The following is a 23,244-nucleotide window of genomic DNA, read 5'->3' on the forward strand; positions in this document are numbered from 1 at the left end:
AGAACGTTAACTTCTTTACAGCGCTTAACAAAAATTGTCTTTAACAATTATGTCTTGTACCGCTTAAATTAATTTTCTAACTTTAACTTGGTTTAAATTTTCTTCTTATTATTTTTTGTGTGGCGAATTATGAAAGGTAGACCAAGTAGTTACTAGTACAAGTAGAAGAAATATTAATAATGTATGTATTAGTTTACTTGTTCTCCGAAGTTGTGTTGGAGTGTAAGTACAATGACCAGCTCCCTCTGTCAGATATGCCTGCAGGCAATCATGGAAGTTGTTTTTGTCATCTTGGACTGGATATTTGTCTTGAAGAATACAACTACCACGATTCCCTGCAAGCGCATCTCATTGAGAGAGAAAGCATTTATGATGAAATCTAAAAATGGTCCATTTGAGATTTCTGTCATCTTGTGTTTATAGTCCCGTCATCAATTGAACCCTTGAAGAACAACACTAACGTAACAAAAGTTGGAAATGTCACTCTGTACTGTAATGTATCTGGGACACCGACTCCAGATGTTTCTTGGACTCATGTCAGCATAGAAAAGAAATGGTTCAGTAAAACATGGGTTATACTTAATGTCAAGGTAGACGACCTTGGAGAGTTCAAATGTGAAGCAAGCAACCCTTATGGAAATGACACTAAAAGGAGTTTTATATTTTTTCCAGGTAAGTGTTTCATGCAGTTTTGGTAGATCCTTAATTTTGAAAGATTACACTTTGCAGCTGAATTGTATAGTGCGGTTGTGGAGTTAGCTGTGTGCATGCACATTATTATTAACACCAAATTTCAATCAATTTCCAATTACTGGTGCAATTTTCATATCAATCCAATTACAGTGCGTTTACTGAAACCGGGGCCACCCAGACATTGCAAACCAATCAGATGGCAGAACTAAAACAATAGATTCCAACATTTTCAAATCCAGCCAATCAAATGTCCGGTTCAAAACAATGAAATCTCAACTTGTTCATTGTCATGCTTACGCAACTACGGTTTTTGTTAGTAAATTGTCAATCTCAAATCGTTAGTACTTTTGCGTTAGAAAATATTTTGTTACTTTACTTTAGATTTTACATTGACAGGCGTGGTAAACTCATTAGATTGACGTTTTTCTACAGAATAAATTGCGCTCCTGTTGTCTGCGCGTGTGTCTATTCTTACATAGCTTTCGCTTATCTACCACGCAGTTCTCCGAAAGACCATGGCGTTCACTGTCTCAGCAGCTGTACATTTCGGAGTTTGAGCTCCCTTTCTGCGTTATCAGCGTATTGAAATAACATCTTCATGGAAAATTCAAACGAATTTTTTTTTCTGCGTTGTACTATCAAAGCCTCAGCGTGTAAAATCACTCAGGCAAAAACAAAAGGCAATAGCGCCATGCATACGAACCTCCCGTGGATGCAAAATCGAAGATATTGCGAACAAAGAATTCAGGTTACAAGTCCATTTTTGTTTCAAGTTAACTTTTCATATTTCCTACTTGAAGTTTGCTTTCAGCTCCTTTCAGTTACATCGAGAATAATCCCTTTCCAGTTCGTACAGGTTTTCGAACCACCGCACATGCGAAACTACTCAGAGATCATTTGAAGAGTTTCTTTTAAACAGCAGCCACAGTATTGAAACCCTACACCACCTATGGTGGCCTATGCGTGCCATAGCAAAACCAACGATTGTTTTTCTATTTTCTTGTACTTTTTAGCTTTTTTGTCTATAGTTTACTGTTTGTTATTTGTCTTATTTATTTATTTTTTTAAGGAGGGGTTTAATTTTTTCTTGTTTGTTTTCTAAAATAAATTTCATTCATTCTAAGGACATTTTATTTTGTCTCAGTGTTATATGTACTGAGTTTTATTTACACGCAATGAGATCGAATTCAGACGAAACTAAACTAAAACTAAACTGAAACTCACGGCCTAGGAGGGCCATAGCCCATAATGCAACGGGCACATTGTGCTCCAATCCAAGATGGCGGAGCGCATTAGAAACCCAGAGTGGGAAAGTGATGAGGCCCTAAGAAGTGATCTTCAGAAATATGTTCGCCAGAACCTACAGCGAAATGAGATTTTAGACTTTGTTAAGTTAGATTATCCGATGTATGCATGGAGTTTAAGGAGCCTTGGCCGCCGGCTGCAGTTTTTCGGCAGTCGACTTGGTAGCAGTAAAAAGTGCTGTCAAGAAAGAGTTACAAGGTCCAGGGAAGCTTCTAGGTTATCGGGCCATGCAGCAAAAAGTACGAGAGTTACATGGACTGAACGTTCCATGTGATTTGGTATATGCGGTGATGGGGGAAGCTGACCCACAAGGACTTGAAGCCAATCTAGTAGGCCAATCTAATCGACCACGTCGAACAAATGCCTTTGTGGCTGGTGGAAGTAGCAGCTTCTCTTGTGAGATAGAGATGTTTAATGGGATTCTGCCCCTTTAAATTATTGCAGGATTACTTTCTCCAACCATTTTGGATGTCCTATGTCACATAGTTGCCTTATCATTACACACAAAAGCAGTTCTACTAAGTTGTTGATACTGGTGTCGACACGACTGACAACACAAAAATATCCAAACTGGGAGATAACTCATATTCACTTTTTTGGAACAATAAATTATTATTTCTAAGATTTTGAAAGAAATTATATTTTAGACTATTTTCAGCAATTTAGCTAAAGTTTATTGCATGGAGCCTTGTAACATTTTTTGCTTTCATGGGTGGCACTTTTTTGAAAGTCAGTGCGTAATATTTGAGTAAATATAGTAAGTGAAGGTTTCCTTCTAAAATTACAATAATGGGAAAAACAAACATGTCAAAATATACCTTACAGAGAACAATTTTGTTTGTTGTTAACAGGGTGCAGATTGTACAATGTCCCTTGACGGGCATGATAAACTTTGTGGGTACCAGAAATCCATGTTCCCATTATGTATTTATGGTGATTTAGATACCTACAGTGGAAGGATGAACTTCCTACGAGTGTGGACATCAAACAACAATCCTAAGGTCATAGCAAGATTTCTACTTTGAATATCTGTTTAAATCTAGAGGTAAGACTGCTTGTTGTAGTGAACACTTTAAAGAATCACCTGGCCTAATCAGCTGATGGGAATTGATCATCAGGAATCATATATATCAGGAATCACATAAAAATTTGATAACAACCAGAGACAATGTGTGGTTCCAGAAAATATCCATACCCCTCACCAACAATGGTTAATTGGGTTGAATCCTCCCCCCCCCTGGAATTTTCAGTTAAGGTTCATTCTTTCCCATTAAGATTCTTGCTATTGAGACCCCCCACCCACTTGGAATTTCCAATGACCACCCTTGTAGTAGGTATGGGTATTTTCAGGAAGCGCACAATTATTTTTGATTGCTAATCAATAATCCTGTAATTGCTATCAATTACCACAGATTACAAGCAAATGCCATTAGCTAGAGTCGACTGCCTTCGATTACAATTGAGTGTCATAAAAAATCACCTGTCTCGAAAGGCCTTTATCTAATTTTTGGTGTTTGTGTTTTTCTGTTAGTTTTACCATGGACTCTGAGAGTAGACAGAGGGACTGAAACTGATGTCATGGCCACAATTCATTGTTTTCTGAGGGAGAAACATGGTGATTTGGAGAATCCAACAGATGCTGTACTCCATGGACCCTCCACCCAGAACAAGATAGAGAGGTGGTGGCGAGACCTTCACGAAAGGAGGGAGAGGTTTTTTAAAGACCAGCTTAAGTCATTAGCTGAAAGTGTAGAATATGATTCTAGTGACAAAATTGACAGGCATGAAATCTTGATAATACCTATATATACATGTATATTCTTGTAATTTTGTGGGTTTCTGATAGAGCCATTGCTTTTCAGAGCACACAATCTTCACTACACGATGTAGGTGAAAAACTTTAGATCTGAAATCCAATTTGGCCTGTAACAAATACATTATTTTAGTATAGCATTAGAAAAGTTTTGGTAATTATATTTCATAATGTACATCACAACGAAATCAGCGACAGCAAGAGAAATGATGAACCTGTTGAGCTTGCTTGAGCGCAGACGTTTTCTTGAGACGATGATGATTATTATGAAGCAGTTGCCAAACAACGTTGTTATTGTCAAAATCCATGCAAAAATCTTGAACAAGGTGGGAGACATTTTTTTACGTATCACGGAGCTTGTTTGCCGCGAAAGCTATAGCTAAAGATCTTCCCGCATATCGAGCAAATATGTAAATTAAGAACAGCTGAAGCTGAATCAAGCAGTTTCATTTTCGTGGTTTCAAAACCTCCTTTTATGGCAGTGTCACAGATATTTTATGGCCACATTTGGATTACCAGGACAATAGATTTGGATCTATTTAAATAATAATATCAAGTTACATTTTTTACATTCACAACAACGATTTATACTAACTTCCACCAGCAACACTGATGATACAGCGTTTGACTCATGTGACCAAATATGGCATCATTTCTTCGCCATCTGGAGCGCTTCCCTAATCTTAGTTTTAACAAGGAGCTATTTTCAAAAGAAATTTGTTTCGTTTCGGATATGATTTGTTTGTTTGGGAATCCGGGGAGACCTAACTTAAGAATAAGCTGCACGAGAAGCTGATGGGCGCTATTTCTCATTATTACATTAATGAATAACTCTTTGTCTCAGGGTTGTTTTGCAATGTAATAACTTTATTAAATTCTAAGCCTGGGATAATGCTAGACGAATCGCATAAAGCAATTATTGGTGACGTCATTGTTTACAATTTTCCTAATTAACATAAGACTTTGCGCAGAGAAGGCATCATGCTGAATATGAATTGACTCCAACTGTTAGGAGGTTGTCTCTGTAAAAACCGACCACTGATTTTACTTTGAATATTCGATTTTTCTCAGAAGTTGGGATTTTGAAGCCCTTACCTAGTCAATCACTAAAATGAATTTTATTTGATTAAAAATTCTAATTGAATATTTCTATGAGTGATTGAAGTTCGGTCCGCTCGACACAAGTTTCGCGCATGCCGAAACAGGAAAAATAGCACATATTGCCGGCGCTCTAAAAAAAGTTAATATTCGCTAAAAAGACCCAATTCTTTTTTTTTTTTTTTTTAACGATAGAGATATTATAGCAGTTTGTTTAGCCCTGTTGCATATAATTCAATGTTGTCCCTTCAACGGTTAAAAAGAAGATTTTCTACCCGTTCAATCGAGTGTTGAACCAAACACGAAAATAGCTCTACTTTGAAGGCACGTTTTCAAAATGTGGCACTTTTTTGAAACTGCTGAAATAATTGAATAGAAAGTATAAATGACCCTTAATCTAAAACAATAATAAAATTCGTCTACTCGTTAGGTTTTCAAAACTAACGACCGGCTCTCTTTTATATTTGCAGTTACAAGATCATGCAAGACTGTTGGAGGGAAGATCCTGATGATCGCCCAACGTTTGAGAATCTTCGAGACAATTCAAAGGAATTAGAAAATCAGCACCAGGTATAATACCAGAAGCTTATTTAGTAAAAATATTTTAAAATTCCGTATTCTAAAGGAAATAACTACTCGTGAATGTGGGTAATTAAATTGAGAAATTTCTATCATTCTGAGTTCATTTATGGTCTAAGATATTATTATTGTCTCAGAGGGTAATTATATGAACAAATCAGCTAGGCTAGGGCAGGGTGGGGGGCTTTTGGGAGAAGCGGGGGAAATTTTGTGGCAAGTATATGGCGAAATTTCGACCTGCGCTGAAATATATGCCAAATTACTTCATGGTGAATATCATAATGAGAAAGACTCATACATTACTTGTTGTTGAATGAAATTTACTTTTGAAATTCCTTTCGGATTACATGGGCTTTTAGCCTTTCTATCTGGGTTGCTAATCCACCCCAGTTTCTCAACCATGCCTCCCTCCTCTGACTAAAACTTCAGAACCTGAAGACTTGATGTGTTCAGTACAGAACAAAGCGATCGCAGTATAAGAACATTCTCAATAAAATGTTGCTAACGCAGAATATGTTTCAACGATAGTTAAGCAGTTGATAAATTAACGTCGGTATATAGATCGGTCTGTCTTTTTGTCCATTCCACCGTCCGTCCGTACACTTGATCATCCATAATCATTCATCTGTCTTTCTGATAGCTGTCTGTCTGTCTGTCTTTCTGTCTGGCTGTGTTGCTCTCTGTTCAGGGAACCAAAAAGTTACGAGGGTAACGGACAATAAACTGACCCTAAATGAACATGAAAGGATAACACAAATATAGACGGGACGAAATTTACATACGAAGCGGGGAAAAAAAGCATGCAGAATGTGAGAAAATTCATTAACATACGGAACCGAAAAAAAAGGCAAAGAAAAAAACGAAATAGCCGCAATCTAATCAACATGCAGGACTACGACGAGAAACTATACGAAAATGTGGAAGATCTGATGATTTAAAGTTGCGCTGGTGTGCGCGTCGTTATGTTCTGTGGCAAAGTTAAATTTGGTTCGAGAATAGTCGACACTAGCAATCTGTGAATGAAGAAAGACTCTTAAGTATTGACCCTTTTGAATTCTAACCCGTATTCCCCGTATAAGACGCCAACTGGTTATCATTATTATCAGTGTTATTTGATAATAGTGGTGTCTATGTCACGCCAGCAATATAAGTGAAATGCAACGTGTATTCATATTAACAATTTAACAACAAAACACAACAAGAAAAAAACAACAACAACAACAACAAACAAACAAATATATATTTGGACAAGCTAATCAAAAATTGAAACAACCTGAAATTTGCCAACCTCCTGACGAACAACAAGGCCTCGCCAGGTCCGTTAAAGAAGGGGTGCACTTCCCGCGCAGATGTCCGTTGGGGTTACATGTACCTTTTATCACCTTTCAGAGCTCCTTCTAATACTTACTGTGCAAGCGGGGCGTACCTGTAGTCCCTTCTGCCATGTGGACGATTTGCGAACGCGGAAGAAGCTAGCTTCTAGAGGGGCCTGGGGGTAGTCTTTGCCCAATTGGAGAAGACATTAATTAGTCCCTTATTTTACTTATCATTTTATTCATATGTCGACAATATGGATTATTGCTTTACGCCCATGGTAATTAGAGAAAAGTAAAATTATTGGGCTCTGGAAACTAGACGCTTAGTTAAAGACAAGCTTCGCGTGCTTCTCGAACCGCATTCTTCAGAGTCCTCGTTTTTGTGCAGCACCAAATCACCAGTTAATTTCAGCAAATCTTGCCAAGGGATAGTATGGAACACGCGATACTGCCACGCAAATGCTGCTTCTCAGGGCGGAAAACCCAACCAGGGACACTGACCACTACACCAGGGAGGAACAACACTGACAAGGAATTTTGTTACAATCCGCCAAGGTTTATGAAAGGCATAATTTCCCTAGGGAGGGAAAAATAACCAGGTCGAGTTTCACCCGGAATCTAATATGAGTCAAAATTGTTAATATTTGTGCCCGGTTTTTTAAGGTCATGGAATAGTTTCCATGTTTACTATATTCTTATCAGTTAGAAGGCAAATGTATTGCGGAGGTATTGTTATATTTTAAAATTAGAAATGAATAAGGAAACTACATTTGGGTAATGAAACAGTCCATCCTCTCTAGAAACCAAACAAGACAGAGAATCTCCCATGTGAGTGGTGTGCAAGGCCTGCAAGGAGGCCCGCTTGACTATCTCAATTTCAATTCTAATCCGTCGTTGTTGTTTTTTCTCTCCCTGACAACTTAGCTAATGAACTTGTCGTGTTTTTTGAAATTAATTGACTTAAGAAATTAGTTCGAATTCGAGTAAGGAGTTCGAGTTTCAAGTTTCAAATTCCAAACTACTGAATGGCACTCTGGTTAGCCTTAAAGCTTTCATTTGCCGTGATTATTTTGCTTTGTGCCGACTCCTTCTCAGGGCGATAGTGCAGTATTAGTTTTGTTAACAGTTAAACGTCTATCGTGAAACGTAAACCTGTACTGGATCGAGCTAGAAACTCGAAATCAGCATAGTTATTTATATCCCATTCACTCCAACTAAACTAGTTTAACTACATCAGGTTTAAGTTTTGCTATTTGTCGATTACGTTTTGCAGTCATTTTGAGAAGATAAATTTCAAACCACCTTGCTAAAGAATTTTATTCAAACAGGTTTTTATCTTGTTAAGTTGTGGGTTGTGTACGGCATGAGCAACTAATTTGTAATCTTGTTTAGTGAAACCACTTTTAACATGTTTAACATGTTGGTGTGAATGGGGTATTAGATTATTGCTAGTTTTTTCAATGGAGTGTTTTCAGATGACGTCGCTGCCGCCATATTCCTGTCCCAAAACAATGAAACTGCTGCCATGTTGGTGTCCCAAATCAATCTAGCCGGAGTTGAAACAATTCCTTTTGTACTTATCTAACAATAGTGATAAACAAGGCCGAAATCGAAAAACAAATACCAACAAGGACTAGTTTACCTGAACATCACTACAGCAAATGGAAACCTTTAATTGACAAGAAGTTTGTAACTTAGACGTTTAACTGGTTAGTGCGCTCGTCTCCGGATCGAGCGGTCCGGGTTCGAGCCCTGGCCGGGGACATTTTGTTGTGTTCTTGGGCAAGACACTTTACTCTCACAGTGCCTCTCTCCACCCAGGTGTATAAATGGGTACCGGCGAACTTAATGCTGGGATGGACTAGCATCCCATCCAGGTGGGAGTAGAAATACTCCTAGTCGCTGCATGCTACAGAAACGGGGATAAGCTCCGGCCTGATGGGCCACTTGGCTCTCATGCAGACTTTTTTTTTTTTGTAACTTAGAGCTGCATGCATATTACTTTTCTTTGTACTTTGTAGGATATAACGCAACTTTTTGCAAGTTATAGTAGTGAATGTAACCATATTTTTCTTTTGTTTTGTTGTATTCTAGTGTATTTTAACTATTATTTGTACGTATTATAAAGGTAATATAGATATTGTTAATAACAATAATAAAAAAAATAATAAACAAAAATTCCTTTTGTCCCAATAAATTTTCATGGCTGTTGTCCGTGAGTGAAAGCACTTTTTTTGTAATCAATGATGGTGATATTGTAACTGCTGAACTAGGAAAAGGTTCAGAAACCTTAATAAACTTGTTGATATGACGAATGTGAGATCGAGGTTTGTCTTTTGATCACAGGACGAATGCCCCTGACGACAACGTAACGGGCAGATTTTTCCTCTTAATACCAACAGCGGCTACCCACACGCTCACTTGTTTTCCGCGTATGCGAAGTTGGGCGAAATGTTGAGTGTCTGAAAAATGTTGTGTCCAATGCAAGCTTGCTTTGGAGCCAGCTCATCCCAAATTTCACCTGCCAATTCACTTTCCCGCACATTCCCCTGCCCCGGGCATTTGTCGGGAGTTTAAGAACCTTTTCAGCCCCGGGGTAGGGTATTTCCTTTAACAGGTCATCCCGGGAGTGAAGCATTATCAAAGCCACTTTTTGCGTTATTAGGTAAGTCTACTTGTTACTTCCTGGATGTTCAATGCTTCCAAAAACCAGGACAATGGTCGAGATAATTTTATTTCTTAGCCTGTTCCAGGCTTTCTTTGTTGTTGGGACGATAGCAAAGGTGGGTGGCCGAAAGAAAAACGCGCGGCTATCTGTTTGTGAAAACTTTTTGCTTTCATTTACAGTCATTTCAGTTTTTGAAATGAAATTTTGACCTTGTCCCATGGGTTGGGCATTTACAGCTCCACCGGGGGAATTTGTACAAATGAGCTGGCCGAGGCCGCGCAGTCAACAAGTGCAATACCGTAGAATTCCGAAAGTAACGGTCCCCCCGAAAATAACGGCTCGCCGAAAGTAACGTTAATTTTTTACTTTCCAGTTGAATCCCGAAAGTAACGGTCACTCCGAAAGTAACGACTCACCCGAAAGTAGCGGCCTTGTGAAGATTACCACTCCACTGCAATAAAAAAAAAAAAACGAATTATACTTGACACCATATTTGATATAACGTTTCAAGCAGTATTAGTTACATTGCGATATAATGCGACCATACCTTTCTTTCGATAGTACCAACATTGGGACCTTTATTTGTTTATACAATCTGCTTTGTTTATGTGGGTAGTTGGTCAGTAATATACATAAACGAAATGTTTTACTGTGTTACGAGTCCGTTTTGTCTAAAACGACTGTTACCGTACAAACGTTTTTAAACCATCCGAAAGTAATGGCTGCCCGAAAGTAACGGCCACCCGAAAGTAACGGCCCCCTTTTGCCTGCTAAATCCGAAACTAATGGGCGCCGTTACTTTCGGAATTCTACGGTACAAGCGATGCCACTCTAATACCAGGGGCGCTAACGTATGGAGGGCGTTCTGGTCAAAATTGTAATAATAAAATTACCTTACATGTCACTTTTTTTCAATCACTGTTCTGCTTTTTATGAGCTTGTTGTGTATATTCATCGGCGGTGCAAAACGTTTTTTGAAGTAGTTGCTTATTATTTTTAACGGCACGAATTATTTTAATTGAGTCTTGTTAAATTTGTTGTAGGTTCTTCGAATGAGTTTTTTCACTCGCACTGCAAATTATTTTTGATTGGTACTGCGAATTATTTTTTACTTCTTGTACTGAGAATTATGTTTTCATTGGTGCTGAGAATTAACAATTATTGGATGAGGTTGAGCCTGATAGCGATAATTATCGAGGCGAAAGTTTGTGTTATCTGCCGAAGCCGAAGGCCAACTTTGTCACTTCTACATATATAAAATCTATTGTCTGTAGGTATGACGTCAGACAAATAGAGCAAGCAAGAATTAGCTGCGTGCTTATGGCCAATCAAAATCGAGCTGGTGACACAAACGTATAATAATTATTTTTCATGGTGTCGTGAATTTATTTTTTCGTCCTCAATACATTGCGGGCTTGCGGTTTGAGGGGGACTGGCTCGAGTACCTTCCCGCTCGATTTCTTCTCGCCATCTTTGTGGTTTCATCTTTTAACACTGTATTTTAAATATTTGGAGATGGATTAATCTGTTCAACGGCAGATACGTGAGATAGCCAATAATGCCATAGCAGAAATCAGTCGAATTTCTCAGCTAGTGAACTCCACTCATACTGCAGCAGCAGGTAATCAGCGAAGTTCTTCCACTTCGAGTCCATTATCATCTGGTTCTGCTTCTAGTGCCCTCCCTTCTGGATCAGAATCGGAAGTTCCGGATGTTTAGTAAGTGAACTGCACCGAAGATTCCCGAGTATGCAAGGAACAACTCATCGTAGTTCTACCCCTACTTCGAAGGGCAGAGACCGCTCTAATTCCACACAAAGGGTTGGCCGTCCATCGAATGAGTTTTCCATCAAAGACACAATTATTGTGGGTTTACAGTGTGAAAAAACACCAACAGCTCGCCAGGAAAAGGCCAGTCTCCAGCGTAGAAATCGCGTTATAGGTGGATTTACAACTGACAAAGGGTGGAATGAAAAAACTTTTTACAATAAAGTGAAAGCACAGTTTCCAGAGGATTGCCGCAAAGGTATTGAGTTCGAATTCGTGAAGAATGTCTCTGGAGCGCTAGTAAAACAGACATTAGCTTCAGGGGTAAGAATCAATGGAAACACTTTGCTGAAGAGTATTGCCTCTACAGGTGCTGTGTATGTGCGTTTACTGGTCGAGGATGACCCTGATGAGGTGGACAGAGGTATTCAAAGAAGTATGGATAATTTCCTGTAAGAAGTAAATCAGTATATCCAGGCAGTTAGCATCATCGTATTAGATGACGTGCAACCTATGAACTGTGAAGGGTCTAATACAAATACACATAAGGAAGAATAACATGCAGTGGAACAGGGACATGCGGGTGAATCTGCAGATGATCAAGAGCGAGATAGTGGAGAACAACATGAACCTATAATTGCAGATGATCAATAGGGAGGTAATGGGGAACAACATGTAGTGCAACCTGCGGCTAATAGGGAACAGCCTATAGATAATGGAGAACCTCTCAGTGAGGCTGACTGTATGAGAATCATTGATGACACTTCTGTCAATATCATTGATAAATGTAAGGTATTTCAAAATCCAGTTTCCTCCTAAAGAAAGCACAAGAACACATTTTAGTTGGAAGAGATTGACAATTAGGGCAATGCAATTGTGGTGTCTTCGTCCTAATATACTAAAAAACAACAAAATGTTTTAATCTTTTGATCTCTCGAGACCACATGCTCGCTACAATATATCCCATAATAATAAAGCAGTCACAATGAACATACGGGACACTACATCTCCCCCTACGTTATTACAAAAACAAACAAGTAAATCTATAAAGGTAGAGATAACAAACTCGAAGTGACTGGTAAAGTGTTTAAAAGAAAGTTCAGAGTCTCTTATTTTCTTCTGAATAATTCAATCTATGCGCATACATAATCTTACATCCAGGTGGGTGCTTGCCTGGCACGCACAGGCAAGGGGCTAGATGAAGCTTCTGGTGTATCTGCTGCTGGTTGACTGCGGCTGGGATCCGGGTGATCCTGTTCTGGCTGCACTGACTGCTCGGTTAGGGGTGGCTGCGGATCTATTTCCCTTTTGTCAACAGTTTCGGGATCCACAAACTTTTTTATGCGAGCAATGTTGCGCGTCTTATTGTTCCCATTTGTGTCTTGTAAGATGACAGCATTTTCATCTTTGTTAGTCACAATGTAAGGTTGTGGCTCACAGTTTTGTGAGGACATGTTTTCACGTGACTGCTTTAATAGCACTTCGTCACTCTCCTCAATATTAGGGAGTTCAAGCAAATCGCTACGGTTGGTGCTGCTACGGCTACCGGAAGTGAAATTGTCCAAAAACGAGTCAATGCGCATGTCAGTTGTTCCCATCCCACCAGCCGTAGCGGGAAATCCTTGTACGCCAGTAGGAAGGTTTTGGCGTAGTCTGTGGTACGTGGACTTATCTCACTTCTTTCTCCGCTTTATACAGTCTCCTGAGCAATTTTAACTGTTGAAATACACTTAACACCTTTTAAAATAGTTTATCGTGAATGTTTGTGAAGCTCGCTGTTCCTTACTGAGTGAATCTGCCTTTACTTTTGCTGCAGGGTTTGTCGAAGGATTAAAGCAGTGAGCACATGGGGAACGCAGCGAACGACAGGAGAAATGCGTAAGTACAAAGTCTAATTTTTCCTTTTCAAACCTCAAAGACTACATGAAATTCAAATAGCTGAAGCCGAGGAATGACGAGGGTTATGAAGGACCATGTAGAAACTTTGATTTGGTTTTAACAGGCTCCAAATTGTCAATTTTACAACACGTAAGCGTAATGTAATTCACTTATTCACTGTGCACAGGATCGCTTACAATTTTTTTTCCAAACGTTGGAATCTATTTACAGCTGGGCAGACAGAAACGCATTCAATTACCATCTATTTTGAGTTTTAAATGTCGTGTGCACTGGCCAATTTTGGATGTTGCATGCATTTGATATTCTGCTAGTGGACATTTGAAGTCTAAAATAATTACATTTATTTGTATTTAACTCTGGAGGAAGGGGGAGAGGACTGGTACTAGTTTTCTCTGACATGCGCTCTACGTACTTCATTCGCCATGTGCTTGTGCACAGCGTAGCTTCGCTCCTCCCCCCCCCCCCTTCCCCCCTAATTATTTGTTGGTGTTATATTCCTTGTACATTTACCTTTTCCAGTTGGGAAAATTTTTATTAAATGGAAGGGATCCCTTCCGAGCCCTTTCCCGTTTACCCCAGACTTTATTGTTGTAATTTTGTTTCTTCGCCTTTCGTTTAGAGAGTTAATGAATATTAAATAGGCTTACATTTTTATTGGGAGCGAGTCTCCCTGTTTTCATAATTGAAATATGTGACATTTACAACTCACTGTCATTTTCTCAAGTCAAATTCACCATATGGTCAGTATGGTGTTGCATTTCGACTTCTCTACTGGGATGTATTTCGCTGTAGTGTGTTTACATGCACCTTTTGTATATAAAATAATTTAAAATAAAGGGTTTTACAAAAATAAAATCTTCAGGGATCTTTCTCAATGAACTTCTTCTTGATAATAAGTAAGTCGGTGGTTGTTAGAAACAAAAAGCAGCCAAAAATAAAACTTCTCCAGTGCTATAATAACCAACCAAATTTAGTTGAACCGTGTGTTGAATAATCTTTGTGATTTCCTATCCAGGACTATGAAGTGGACAGAAATACATGATACTTTGTGATGCCATGAGGTACTGCTAGAAGCACCTTACAAGTATAAGAAAGGAAGTAATGAAAAAGGTAAAAAGTGGACTGAAATAGCTAAAGCCTTGAATAAGAGTGAAGAGGTGAAATTTAAATTCACACTAAGAGGTGTCCGAGAAAGGATGGAACGGCTTCAAAAGAAGCACTTGGAAAAAAAAAAAGAAAAAGGAAGAATCAGCTAGTGGCGTCGCAGTAGATGATGTAACTGAACTTGAAACTTTAATTGATGATATAATAGATCGAGAAAAGTTGGCAGAAGAATCCAGCGATTCTGAGGGAGCCCTAAAGAAGATTGAGGCAGAAAAGCAAACTGCAGAGAAAGAGGCCATAGAGCGATTTGGAGAGACAAAAAAAAAAAAAGATCTGAAGCTGAGGGTGATCAAGGGAGGCAGACCAAACGAAGGCGGAGAGGAAATGATGCAGTGGAATTTTTGAAGGAAAAAACAGAGAAGGAAAATTGGTTTCGAGCGGAAGAACTTCCCTTAAAGAAACAACACCAACAACAAGAAGCTGCCAGACAGGGTCAGATATTAGCCATAATGCAGCAGCAACTACAATAGACAGCAGCCATGATGACCCTTATTATTAAAAGATTGCTACCAAAGAAGTCTTAAAACATGGTTCAAGATCTCTGTCTTTTTGTATTGTTGATGTTACCCTTTGCAGCTCTCTTTGTGTTAACTGGGGTTTTCATTATTTGATACTTTCAACCCAACGTTCAGTTCAGAAGTTTCTGGATCTGCCACTAACTACCACCTTTTACATGTAAGGGAAACTTCAAGAACAGAAGCACTTACCAACAGGGCCATACAGGTGTCCAATCCCATCTAGCAGAGCTAGAGATTGAAACTTTAGAGCATGCACTATTTTATGACCGTTGTAGACAATTCTCTGATTATTACCAGGCCTTGCAATAGGCCTAACTGTTCCGTCAACAAAACCAAAATAGTTCTGCAATGGTGACCCTCTTTGAGAGATAACTTGGGCATAGGTTTGCAATGCTGGTGGGCTCAACACTGTAGGATTCCAATAAATAACTCGATGACTATAGACTACATAGATGTAATCGAACACTTCGTTGGTTACCATGCTCAAAACAGGGACAGGACGAGCGAACCGTGGTACCATATCACTGTACCGGCAAGGGTAAGCAAAGCGTTTTAGCAGCATACAAAGGGCTTCTGTGCCCTCGGCTTTGCATGGCTGATTACAGCTAATCCAGTCTGGGATTTGAAGTACTTCTACGGGTACAGGTATATATCTCTTCTTCATTCGAAATTCCGCAGGGCATTCATCATCTTCATCTAGATCGAAGAGTGGATATGAACTGTACGGTAGGTCTAAGTTTGGAGACTTGTACTGTTGTACAAAATCAGGAGTTCGTCGTCGTTAAGAGTCCCTTGGTGATAGCAAAGTAAAGTAAAATCCCATGTTTCTTTGAACGAAGTCATTTAGAGTTTTTAGACGTACGAAAACTGCCTCGAAGACGCTTATTAGCGGAGCTCCGGCGGCCCTAAGGGCTGACAAGCGGAGCCCCATACCCGTATAGGAAAGAAAAGAAAACCCATGTATTGATTTTCTCATGGTTATCATGGCTAGCGGTATTGCTCGTGGGCGCTTACGAACAACGAAGACGACGACGACGACGGAGTCGCGAAAGATTACGGTCATACTCCAGCTAAAAGGTTAACAGAAACATACAGCCTTGATTTATAGCCTTCTTCTTTGGTATTGGACAACCATGTTATGGTCAATTGACACCTGTCGAAACGCTGACCAGTATCAAGTGACCATATCGCAGGCTCAAGGGTCATTGAGGAAACGTGTTTTCTTTTAAGCTGACTGCTGACCAAGAACTGGGTTTTTATTGGATCGCGGGCTCATGTTAGGTTAACTTGTTGTAAACGGGTCCAGGTTGTTCGGAAGCCGGTTAACGCTAACCCAGGATTTAAAATTAACCGAAGTATAAATATTTATTGTATACAAATGTTTTGTTTTGTGTATTTTGATCTCATTCAAACTCAAAACAGAAGGCCAAACAATATACAGAAGTTACAAAACTAAAATCAGAATTTTCGCTGAACCTGAGTTATCTTAACCGGGCTTTGAACAACCCAGCCCAGGAGCTCCGCTTTTAGGCTTACCTAAATCTATATATTAGTTTTAAAACTTCTCGGCTGTACTATTTGTATTTCGCGTTGCTTAAAATTGAATTTTGGCGAGCTACGACGACGTACTCTCCCCAGACCTCCTCAACCACGATAGCCGTAGCAGTGTCAGCCGTAGCATAGGCATACGGGCACATTCGGACTTGGGGGGGGGGGGGGGGGCGATGACCTTCTTGCCTGAAAAAAATTACGCAACGCCCGAATGGCCCCGAATGCGTGAGTGTTGAAATCGGGATGAAGGCGCACTCAAAATGCGTGAAAAACAAAAACGTTCACAAAGATAAATATTTTGAAATCTTGCATACTCAGTGACCTCTATCAACAGTCTCAATCTAGTAAAATTTAAACTTTTTAGAAGAAAACGTTTTTCCTTTTATGGCGTTCGTTCAGCGATCGCTCAGAAGCAACAGAGGCATGGGCCGTTTGGACGATTGTTACAGAAGCTATCCTATATTCGAGACAAGCGTCTCGACGTACTCGAGACGTTCAAAAAACAGCACAAGGCATTGTTGGACGTCCATCGGGACAGTCTTGTTTTGGTCACAGCAGACTTGCAGCGTACACTGCAAGCCTTCCTTGAATTCAGAAGCCACGTAAATAAGATGGTAACAACATGGTCGTACAAGAAAAACACCTCCAAAGAAAAATTCAAGAAAAAATTAAAACACCCCATCGTTAAAACACTCCAAACGGCTCTTTTCAGAGCTTCCATAAAAACAAAAGTTTTGGTCTTCATTCGCTTTGATTCGTGTCCTTGTTTTGTCGAGGGAAAATTGGGAAAGAAAATATCCTTATCGTGGATTTCCACGGTACACATTTAACCGACTTGTAGCTAACAGAAAACCCCAGGTCACTCATATCATTTCAGTCTACGTCCTTATTTGCAAGGTAAGTGTCAAAGAAAGTAGCTTACAAGCCTTGAAGCATGAAGAGAAAGGCTGGAAAGGAAAGGAAAGGCTGCTGTTCCGACTGATTACCATGGCGTCTTCGGTGCGCAACGATACTTCAGATCAGCAGTCAGCACCAGATACAAATGGTACACTTTGCTCAGTACTACTTGATGTATCAACTCTTTTAAGAAACCACTCGACCCCGAACAGGCGTCTAATAACGCAGAGAAACATAAAAATAAGAAATTTTACGAGTTTTGGAAATCACGTCAACAGCATTATTTTCTTAAGTTTTCTCTCAAGTGTTGTTCGTAGGTGACGGAATACGGGGCGGGCTGCAACTCCCCCTCGTCTCCCCAGCTCGCACTCCTATGGTATGAGCCGTAGTGATTTGCTTAAACTCCCTAGTAGTAGCAGCAGTAGTAGTAGTCGTACCAGCAGTAGTAAAAGTAGTAGTAGTAGCAGTAGTAGCAGTAGCAGTAGCAGTAGCAGTAGCAGTAGCAGTAGCAGTAGCAGTAGCAGTAGCAGTAGCAGTAGCAGTAGCAGTAGCAGTAGCAGTAGCAGTAGCAGTAGCAGTAGCAGTAGCAGTAGCAGTAGCAGTAGCAGTAGCAGTAGCAGTAGCAGTAGCAGTAGCAGTAGCAGTAGCAGTAGCAGTAGCAGTAGCAGTAGCAGTAGCAGTAGCAGTAGCAGTAGCAGTAGCAGTAGCAGTAGCAGTAGCAGTAGCAGTAGCAGTAGCAGTAGCAGTAGCAGTAGCAGTAGCAGTAGCAGTAGCAGTAGCAGTAGCAGTAGCAGTAGCAGTAGCAGTAGCAGTAGCAGTAGCAGTAGCAGTAGCAGTAGCAGTAGCAGTAGCAGTAGCAGTAGCAGTAGCAGTAGCAGTAGCAGTAGCAGTAGCAGTAGCAGTAGCAGTAGCAGTAGCAGTAGCAGTAGCAGTAGCAGTAGCAGTAGCAGTAGCAGTAGCAGTAGCAGTAGCAGTAGCAGTAGCAGTAGCAGTAGCAGTAGCAGTAGCAGTAGCAGTAGCAGTAGCAGTAGCAGTAGCAGTAGCAGTAGCAGTAGCAGTAGCAGTAGCAGTAGCAGTAGCAGTAGCAGTAGCAGTAGCAGTAGCAGTAGCGGTAGTAGCAGTAGCAGTAGTGGTATCAGTAGCAGTAGTAGCAGTAGTAGTAGCAGTAGTAGTAGTAGTAGCAGTAGTAGTAGTAGCAGTAGTGGTATCAGTAGCAGTAGTAGCAGTAGCAGTAGCAGTAGCAGCAGCAGCAGCAGTAGCAGCAGCAGCAGTAGCAGCATTAGGAGCAGCAGTAGCAGCAGCAGCAGTAGTAGTAGTAGTAGTAGTAATAGTAGTAGTGGTAGCAGTAGCAATAGCAGCATCAGTAGTAGTAGTAGTAGTAGTAGTAGTAGTAGCAGTATTAACAGTAGTAGCAGTAGCAGTAGTAGTAGCAGTAGCAGCAGCAGCAGTAGCAGCAGCAGTAGCAGCAGTAGGAGCAGCAGTAGCAGCAGCAGCAGTAGTAGTAGTAGTAGTAATAGTAGTAGTGGTAGCAGTAGCAATAGCAGCATCAGTAGTAGTAGTAGTAGCAGTGGCAGTAGCAGTAGCAGCAGCAGTAGCAGCAGTAGTAGTAGAAGTAGTAGTAGTAGTAGTAGTAGTAGTAGTAGTAGTAGTAGTAGTAGTTGCAGTAGTCACAAGATTGTTCTCATGCACTTTAAAATAGATGAAACTTATTTGCCAGCAAATAAAAGAGTTTATGGCTTCTACCCACGCTTCCGGAGTTATTTTAAACAGAATGTTAATTTTCAACCAAGAGTTTAAGATAATGAGGAAAGGCTGGGAGTACTGAAGGGTCGAGCTAAATGGGGACGGGGTCACAAAGTACAAACTTGATTGAGCAATAATCACAAGACGTCGACCATCATAAGATATTCTTGTGACTTCGATAACAACAGCGACTTCATTGTTAATAGTCTCGTGTTTTACTGGGAAATAATTTAGCCTTTGATAATCTTTGATTGTCTTTGTAAAAGGAATCGTGCGCTCCGTTTTAAAGTATATCGGTGTGCATCAGTATCAATTAAAATTTGTAACTGTTCCTGTTTTCAAGCTGGCGACTTTGCCAGGCACTTGTCTATTTCAATGTCCACGAGACATAACATAATGAAACTCCAAGTGTCAACTGATCATAGATATTGGATCCGATAAGCATTGTTAAAAAAACGAACGATTTCTTTAAAACTTACCATACGGAAAAACGAAAGCGAAATATCATTTTTTGGCGCATTATTTACTGTATTTTTAATTTGAGCGCAGGCTTTAAACCTCTTTAACAAATAGCGAATTAGGCTTATGCGCCATTTCAAAAATGCTTTATAAATAGCGATTTAGGCCTAAGCAAAGGCTGCTTGCGGTTAGCTATAAAATGTCGTTAAGGTCAGCGAGTATTTTGATTCTGTAAATTAAAGAAAATTCAGTGTAATAAACCACTTCCTTATCTCGGTTGTGTGATCTCGTATTTGCGAAAAACCATAACCTTTCATTTGCTGCGGTTCATTTTGTTTCTTTCAACGCTGAGGGAACACGAATAGTCATCTAGTGATGAAATTCCTGAAGTTCGTTATGTCCATCCTTCTCGAGCCCAATTTACTGAAAAGGCGAGCAGGTTTGATGTTCGTTGCATTAGGATCGACTGTATTCCTTTCGTAAACAGCTGGTATAAAGTAAAGAAAGGCATCTCCGCTGGCACAGGACGAGGACAAACAGTCAAAGACGTCGTAGACTTAAAAGGTAGAGCATTCAACAATCGAGAAGAAGATTGCGAAGACGTTTTTACAGCGTTGAAATGGGCTTTGACGTAAACGATACTGTGAGCCTACTCTCGTAGCATCGGCTCAGTTTTCAAGGGAACGCTACGAAGAAGAAACGAAACTCACCAGGGACCCAGTTGATTAAAAAATCCAATGCATGTTTTCGTGGAGCGTGAAATATGCTTAAACAGATGAATAAGTAAATTGTAATGTAAATCTTTTGGAATGTTAACGAGTCAAGTAAAATAAAAATGATTTTTCGAGGGCTTATTCACAACTGAACCTCGTGGTGTTGTGGTGTAGACGGAAGACTGGTAAGCGAGAGGTGCATGTGCGAAAGGTAAAGGGTGCGAGACCTGCAGGGGTACAAGAAAAAATAAATGAACGGCACGCAAGCATGCAGAAGCGATGGCGTTTCTTCACAGGCAGCGGTTCCCTTCGGAAAACCGGAATTATAAAAGTAGCTTAAATCAAGTTAAATCGGTTAAATAACCCCACCAGGAGCAAACAACATATGCATGAAATAAGGTAAGCCATTTTTATTGAGAATTTTCACTTTCAACTACCTCCATGGACATCTTGTAGAAAATCCCATATTAACCCCTATAATTCGATGCCATACTGTGTTGCTTATGTGGTTCATGGAGAGAGCTTGGGCTGACTGTGTTGCCACGAGCGAATTACGTTTTTTAAAGTTGGAAGGTATATTGCCTCCAGGTAAGACATGAACAATAACATAGACCAGAACTTCCCTCTTATACGACTTGAGTATGCTTTGGCTTTCAAATCAATGTTGTGTAACCCAACCGCCGCTCTGCATTGCATTAAATTGCACCTAACCCCAAAATTGTTCTTTCGCTAAAACGAATCCACTTATTATTTGAAGCATTTGGGCGAAAAAATGTTTGAATATGGTTAAATCCTCGATTTGCTATGCCCTTTCAAAGTCGCGCCTGAAGTGTTACACGACCGCGTTTCAGGGAGTCTGGGGCGGCGGTTGCTGATGACGTCTACTCAGGAACCAAACACAATGGCGCCTCAGTCAGCTCTCTGTATTTGCTTGAGAAAATGGAAAACAAAACTAATCGTTACAATATATTTTGGGACTAAAACATCCAAGTTTTGTTTCAGAATCATTTGGTTTTCGTCACTGGAGTCAGAGTTAGGTTTCGATTTGGAAGACACCGAAATAAACTTCGATCGAGCACGTTCGACAACTAGGTGATATGCTTCTGTGTGAACTCACTGCTCAGAGCATTGAGAACAATTTGCAATATTTCAAGCGACGACGGGGAAGACTTCTTTGCGGACGAGCTGTTTGTATATTAGGAATGGGAAAGCTAGATACGAAGGAGCAGGCAAACGAAAAGCAGGAAAGAAAACTCAAGGACTGCTTTGGATGATAATTTCGTCACCTAAGCACAAGACTCCCACGCGTGTTTAAAACCTGTTTACATTTGTCCGTAGCGAGAATGTATTTTGTCAAGGTATGGTGGTTCTATTAAATCCAGTTTGTGTTTTTTTGCTTTCTGGAATGCTTCATGTTTATAAGAGCGACGTAAGTGTTGTAGTTTTCGAGACTTGATGATCTCCAAAACACTGGCTTCGATCGATTGAAAATCGTAGAATTGTTTGGACCTGTATTTTTGAAGCTATGGGAAGCAAGGCGGAAGGAAAAATTTCATTCAATTACCGATTTCATATTGCCACACGTTTTAAGTCGTGATTCCAAATAACCAGTGTAAATTTTTTTCAAAGTTTGCAGTGAAATTCGTCGGATAAGCGAAAAGGATGTGTTCCCTAAACGGTCCGCAGATGATGTTACGCGGTCATATTTTCGACCCTAATGTATAGAATGTTTGTCGCACTACTGATTTCCAAACCTTCAAAAAAACTCTGTGAGTGTAACAGTTTTGTTATTATGTAATTCTAAAGGATTAATCTTCGACTTTAATCTAAATCGAAAGAGAAATAAGTGCTGGTTAGCGGCGTACAGTTGCGACTTATTTACACATCAGTATATTTGGTCGTAACGCTTCTTGTTTCATCACACAACTTTGCCGGCTATGTTATAAATACTGCGGGATTGGAAGATATAGGTTGTCGGTAGTATTTCGACAAAATGCTGGTGTTTTTTTTTAAGCAGAAAATTTTGAAATAGCGTTTGAAAGTCTGCGGAACAAATTCCAGTGAGAGTTCTTCAATGGTTCTCTCAGACTCAGTTCGCTTGTTTCGGTTCGACAAAATCAACCATCGTTATGTCTTTATTGTACCATTGACCGATCATCGCTAGTAAATTGTACAGTATATCTTTTTTTAGATCTGGGATATTGCTGCAACAGCCGATAACACTTCTGGAAGGCATTTCTGCGCACTTTTCGAATGTGTATTGCACCATCCTGAAGGAAATGAGAGGACTTGAGATATTCGATCTTCCTTGGTAGACGTCACAACAGCCGCTACACCCATTCTCCTCGAACTCGGTCGTGAAACAAAATGGCGGTGTTTTGGGGCTATTTTCGAGATTTCGTCGGGGCACAGAAAATCGAGGATTTAACCGAATCCAAAAAAGTTTTCGCAGAAGTATTTCAAATAACGTCTAGATTCGTTTTAGCGAAAAAAAAAAAAAAAAAAAAAAAAATTGGGGTTAGGTGCACTTTAAAGACATTAAAGAGACCATGATCTAAGCTATATTAACCAGTTCTGATCAAGACAAAACCTTCAGGTAGCTCACCTTTTCGTTACACTATTCTCCATTGCTTTCTGCTATCTCAACGGGTTTCACAGCGAACTTCTTCAATGCTCTTCTTCAATTCAAGTTCATTTTCACCGATATTTCAGTCCACAGATAAGTTTAGTTCAGGCCTGAGCAACGCTCACCAATGCGTAAATTTAATGTGGGCCCTTGACCTAACGCGTGGGCGACTTACCTGTCGATCTAAAGTTGTATAAATGGACGACATGTTCTTATTTTGAGTTTATCCGTGAGCGCAAATTTTTCGAATACTCGATAAAGCACAATCCACACTCAAAATCCTCGTTTAAAAGCTGAAAATAAAGGCACTCCGCGGATCCTACAAACTCCTATTATTTACTAGCTCCCAGAGTGCATTTCCCTTCCACAGCGGGGTAGATCGTGCGCGACAAAGCGGAGCCCGAAAAACGTGCCAAGTCACTTATCCAAAGGAATG

At 40.0% G+C, this 23,244-nt stretch overlaps 2 protein-coding genes and 1 pseudogene across 2 annotated transcripts in view; 2 read left to right on the forward strand and 1 right to left on the reverse strand.

Annotated features, from left to right (window-relative positions):
• Window positions 1-23,244, forward strand: part of LOC145492238 (uncharacterized) — a 213,475-nt gene that overhangs the window by 117,447 nt on the left and 72,784 nt on the right.
• LOC145492457 (uncharacterized) lies at window positions 14,073-16,151 on the reverse strand (annotated as a pseudogene).
• LOC145492358 (lachesin-like) overlaps window positions 22,098-23,244 on the forward strand; it is a 19,108-nt gene continuing 17,961 nt past the window's right edge. The window contains exon 1 of the mRNA XM_081471799.1: window positions 22,098-23,244. This exon is cut by the window's right edge and continues 874 nt beyond it. The gene's annotated coding sequence lies outside the window, so the exon portion shown is untranslated.

This window comes from Orbicella franksi, chromosome 7 (genome assembly GCF_964199315.1).
Source record: "Orbicella franksi chromosome 7, jaOrbFran1.1, whole genome shotgun sequence".
Taxonomy (NCBI): Eukaryota; Metazoa; Cnidaria; class Anthozoa; order Scleractinia; family Merulinidae; genus Orbicella; species Orbicella franksi.